Genomic DNA, 5,873 nt, shown 5'->3' with positions numbered 1-5,873 from the left:
AATTAACAGCATATTTGGAATGTGCAGCAGGATAGGGTTTCAGCAGAGATGCAACTTCAATTGTTAGCTGGAAAGGCAAAACTTCGTTTCTTGTTTTTCTTGTTTAAAAACCATAAAATTAAACAATATATGAGTTGAGGAATTGGTGAATCATCTTCTTAAATGTAAATATTTAACCCATGATGTCTCTTTTTTCCCACAACAGGCAGGCTTGTACAATATCTGTAATAGTATTAAATATTAGTAGCACTAATATGACTAGGTCAGGTATAAATAGGCTTGCTGTTAAAGAGTTTATACTTGGGTGGAGCAGAAAGACTAATACTAAATGAACACATAACTAGCCAAATAATTATATATCTATAAATGGTGTCAACTGTCTGAAAGAAATTAATAAGAGAGTTATTGGAACAATACCTGTTTTTAGGGGAGCAGTCTAGAGAGACCCCTCTGATAAGGTGGCATTTCTTTAAGTCTTGACAGTTGAGTCATAACCATGGAAAACAGCCCCATGATCATAATCTGAACATTTTTTATGAAAATATTGAGTTTATTGCACATATATATTTGTCTCCCTACCATCTCCATGTCTGACCACCACTACTACTATGGCTTATCATAACATTCCATACACACTTAAAACCAAGGAAAGGGTGGAGTTCCATCTTTAAAAACCAAACAGGCATTTCAGACAGCACATTCTTGGCAATGGGACCTGGACAGCATTTCTCAGGCACAGTAGGGAAAGTTCTCACTTTGCATTATAAAAAGGATAACCAGAAAGCAACTGTTACAGAAGTGAAAGAAGACAGAAAACTTTAGCGAACTGTTTAAACTGTTTTCTTAAAGAGACTTCCTCCACTGTCAGAGATCTTGAACAGCCTCCTGGTCAGTCACCCCGAAGCAATTCTTCACATAATTGATGAATTTGGCTTCCACTTTGAGAAGAGAACCACCTTTTCCTATACTTGCTTGCATTTTCTATACTGTCTTCTATAGAACTAGATCCTTTTGGTGTTGTAGGAGCCCTTTCCTGTGTCTTGAAGGATTCCTGTCATTTTGATCTTGGCGTTGACGGTTTTGAGTCTTCTCCATTCTGGTTTGATTTTTGTGCATCTTTGGCTGGAGTGTCTTGTATCAACTTCTTCACTGGAGCTTTCTCTTCACTTTCTTCATCATCACAATCATCATCGTCATCATCCTCAGCATCCTCAGCATCCTCATCCTCATCGTCTTCATCATCTTCATCAGCAGCGAGTTTTACTTTTTTCTGTGGAACCTTGCTGCCACCTCCAGGGGCAGATCGCTTTCCAGATATACTTAGGAGTTTTACATCTTCTTCCTCTTCCTCTTCCAACTCTGCATCTTCTTCCACAGCTACTAAATGCTGTCCACTAATATGCACAGGCCCTGAACCACACTTCAACCTTAAGACTATAGGTGGTGTAATTTCAAAGTCCCCGAGGGAAACCGTTGGCTGTACAGATATTTTCAAAGTTGCCAGTGTTACTTTAATTGGACTGGCTTCATAACTCATAGCCTCTGCTTCAACAATGTGCAATTCAACCTTTGCACCAGCCCCTAAACTGACCATTCTTAATGACAACTGGTGCTCACTTTCATCGTTTTCCACCTTAAAGTGGTAATCTTTGTAGGCCTTTAGTTCACAACCAAAAAGATAGTTCTGGGGCCTCAAGGGGTTCGTGTCCATATCCATCAAATCTTCCATGGAGTGGTAGCATGCACCTAGGTGGGAGAGAATGCGGCCTGAAGTGAATGAGTACTGCTTCACAGAACAGACATGCAGGACGGAATCATGCCAGGGACAATCTGGACATTTTATTCTGAAATACAGTGCATAAATGCAAAACATCTTCAATCAAATAGAGTCTTGTGGTTTGCCTATGCTACGTATCCCTCTGAAAACATGAGCATCACTTAAACACTAAAATTTTCTGGTAAAAATGAATAATTCTACATACCTCACTACCAGTGCTAGAGGTACAGAATGGAAGATGTTGATTTCTGGGTGTCAATCACACAGGAGAGGTAAGCTCTGGACATCTATTTATTGCATGATGACTATACTAATAATATATACTTGAAAAAGCTAAAGGACTAAATGTGAAATATTCTTATCACCAGAGAAGTAATAATAAGTATATGGAGTCATGCACATGTTAACTAATGAGATATAATCATTTCACAATGCATGCATATAAGGAAACATCCTACATACCATAAATGCATATAACATTTGTCTTACATCTTAATAAAACTGATTTTTTAAAAAGAGATAATCGACAGGGAAATAAAAGGTCTCAGTTCCTTGAGCAAGTGTATTGGATCTTGCTTTCCCTTCACTGGTCCCTTGTTTTGTAAAAATAAGTGAACAGAGTCCAGACTTGCTTAAGATGCCATAACTAAGTGCTGTCACGTAGCCACAGAGTGCTGTCCTAGTGCAAGATGCCTTCCACGACTCACCTTCAGTGTTTTCATCTCCCTTCCCAGAAACAACAGCAACTCCTGCTATTGAACTCATCTGAGGAAATTCTATGCATAGAATTTTGATTCTATAAAATAAAATTCTTGATTCTATATTGAAGAAATAGTTCTCAGTTAAGAATTCCACTGATTCCTTTAAAGTCTTCATGTGTCCTGAAGACACTGCAGTACCCCATGAAAATAATTAATGTAACTTGAGTTTTATTAACATTGCATATAATATAATATTAAATTTGAAATGGGAAGCATTTTAATAAATTAAATCTCTATTTGAGAGAGGAAAACATTACTATAAAAAGAACAAAAGGAAAGAGTATGCTGTAGTGCACTGCCATCAGATGTTAAAGGTTCCAAACTCACCCTAAACCAGGAAAACAAATCAGCAGTGCACTGGGTCCAGTCCCTGGCAGGACACCACGCAGCACGTAAGTCCAGCTAGATGCTGTTCTTATAATCCACCCTGCAGAAGAGGAAGCCCAAGAGCTTCCAAGAGTGTTGAGGGTCTGCTTCCTGCATGGCTTGGCAGAGTGATCAAGCATGGCAGAGAAATCCCACTTTCATAACAAAGTTACTCCCATGATGAGCAATTCATCCATTTACTCACAAATGGAGTAACTCATTCCTAAGAGCAAATTCCTCATGACTTAAGGCCCTCCCGATAGGTCCCACCTCTCAACAACATTGAAATGGGAATCACATTCCCAAAACATAAATTCTGGGAGTCATACCCAGACCACAACAACACTCAATAGACAATAACTGAGTAAATTCAAGGAATATTTTAAAAGAAAATTACCTTGATATTGTGGGGGAGGCAGGGATGCTTATTTTAGGGCTCTGCTAAAAGAGCCTAGAATAAGGATTTGATTACATTTAATTTATTGAAGGCTATTCCTAGAAAGTAGAAGAAAAAGGACAGAGAGGAAGAAAAACTATTATATGGTGGTTCCTGGATTTTTCTTCTATGGGCAAGAAGAATAACATCTTGCCAGAACCCATAAGATGTAAATGTAGAATATCTTCCAGAATTGTCCATCAGAAGGGAAGATGGAATATTTTTCCACTGACTCTCAACTCCCCTTGGTTGAATGGTATTGCCTGGATCACACCATCTATGCACGCAGCATGGGCTGCTGAAAGCAAGCGAACTAGGAGATCTTGGCCTTGGAAAAGGCCCTGTGGGTGAATACAGAGAGACACCAGCAAGGGCTTGCTTCCTCATTCCTGTGAGAAAGAAGCATCTCACCTTTCATGGTCTTTCTGTATTAGCTGAGACTAAAATTAAAAGGGAATTGAATGAATGCATTCACTGGGCCTCAGGAGCATCTGGCCAAGCTGATGACCGCAAAGGGTGGATGATACTATGTGCTTTTACTTATCACACAAGGAAACTTTTTGTTGATGCCATACTGGCTTAAAAATGATCACTCCTCCCTAGCCTTCTAAGGTCAATTAAGACTCAGGACATATGAGAACTTGTACTGTAACATCATGTAACTCAGTAGTATCCCAAATTTTCTGATCAAGGAGATTATGGGGGCCAAAGAGGAAAGTGATCGATGATGTAGAGTGTGCCTAAGAAGAGTCACATGGAGAGAACATTCTCTCAAGCTTTCTCAGAGAGCACATTGGCCAAGCAATGGCCGTGACTTATCCACATGGCTGACACTGACAAAGGTTCTACAATCTTAGGTACAGGATCTCAGCATAAACCCTGAAGGGATTTCACTGACTTTATCAGACCCAAAAGCTACAACTCTTGTTGCATAGGTCCTGCTTTACCTTGGTCTTAACCATCCAGCAGAAAGGTATAAAAATGAAATATAGGAAGTAAAGCCATGGTTTTATGTTGAGCTGTGGGGGACTCAGGTCAACAATTTCTGACATTGCCAGTCAAGAAGAAGACCCAATACTATTATGGGCTACTGGACTCTTTTAGAATATTTTGCTGAGTTTACACACCTATAATATTCAAATAATGGAATTTCTCCAAAAAAGGGGATACAGATGAATGTCCATTTAGTATCTGTGTATTCAAAGTGGTTAGGACAGATATATAGTTACATTCTCTTAATGAATAGAGTGATTTGTTCTAATGGTGTTAGGATATCAAGTCCGCATCTTGTAGAGCAATTAACCACTAGGAAGAATGTATGCAATGTGTTAATTATTGAAACTGTCGTACCAATTTGATTTGAAACTGTCTCATTGCTATTTGTTTATCAATAAAATTATAGGAAAAAAATGATCACTCCTAATATTTACCACTTTCACACATATTTGTGATTTCCTGATTTCCCCCCATGAGACAGATGCTCTGATTATTTTTCAGTTTCAAAAGGAAAAAGAATGTTTCTTATGGAGCTACCAATATGGCACTCGGACAAAAATGTAAAAGTAATTCAAACAACCGAGCCAGCTTTGCCCACAAAGCTGGCAAAGTCACGAGCACTGTATCACCCAGTACCTATGAGAATGCAACAAAAGGTCACTCTTTCAGACCACACAAAAGGAGAGACTAATATACTCCATGCAGAGGTAAGTCTAAAATACCATTCAACTCTTAAAAATATTCATTCATGCACTTTGGCCCAGTAATTCTCTCAAGGGTGAGTAGAAAAGTTATAAACAAAAATAGCCTTGTGATTTGGTTTTTAATAACAATGTTCAAAAAATGAATGGCAAAATAAAAAGGTGCATTTACATCTCATCCTTTGGATACTGTAAAATTCATATTTTTGAGGACTACTCAGGGACAATTGTGAGTCAGCAAAGCATCATTAAAACTATTCAGTTTAATTACAAGCACGTACACATGCTCGAGTATAAACATACATACGCTGTGCACACTTAAAATGCATGCGTCTTGGTGTGTATGCCCTGATTACCTGATCAGAAAGTACTACTTCTTGGAAATAGAACAATATATCGATAGTAGATAATTGTGTGCAATGGCAGATAGGCATGAGGTACTGTTCAATATAACTTAAATTTTAAGGAATACATTCAGAACTGAGATCTATAGATAGATAGATAGATAGATAGATAGATAGATAGATAGATAGATAGATAGATAGATGATAGATGATAGATAGATAGATAGATAGATAGATAGATAGATAGATAGATGATAGATAGATTTCAGAATTAATGTCAGCTTTTACAAGATTTGTAATATAAGAGAGAAATTGAGATAGAATCATCACAACTTTAAAAATGCTAAAAAGAAATTATTTTCTACTAAAACTAGAATTTTAAGTAAGTCAATATTAAGCTGATAGGGGCCGGGGAGATGGCTCAGTAGAATAAGTGCTTGCCTGGCACACACGAGGGCCTGAGTTCAATCCCCAGTTCCGGAAAAAAATAAA

At 38.0% G+C, this 5,873-nt stretch overlaps 1 pseudogene; it reads right to left on the bottom strand.

The window, feature by feature from the left end:
* Positions 1-843: 843 nt before the first annotated feature.
* Positions 844-1,729, bottom strand: LOC101564271 (annotated as a pseudogene).
* Positions 1,730-5,873: the final 4,144 nt, after the last annotated feature.

Source organism: Octodon degus, unplaced genomic scaffold (genome assembly GCF_000260255.1).
Source record: "Octodon degus isolate 3935 unplaced genomic scaffold, OctDeg1.0 scaffold00020, whole genome shotgun sequence".
Taxonomy (NCBI): Eukaryota; Metazoa; Chordata; class Mammalia; order Rodentia; family Octodontidae; genus Octodon; species Octodon degus.
Note: the sequence above shows the minus strand (reverse complement) of the source record. Positions and strands in the feature narration are given on the sequence as shown.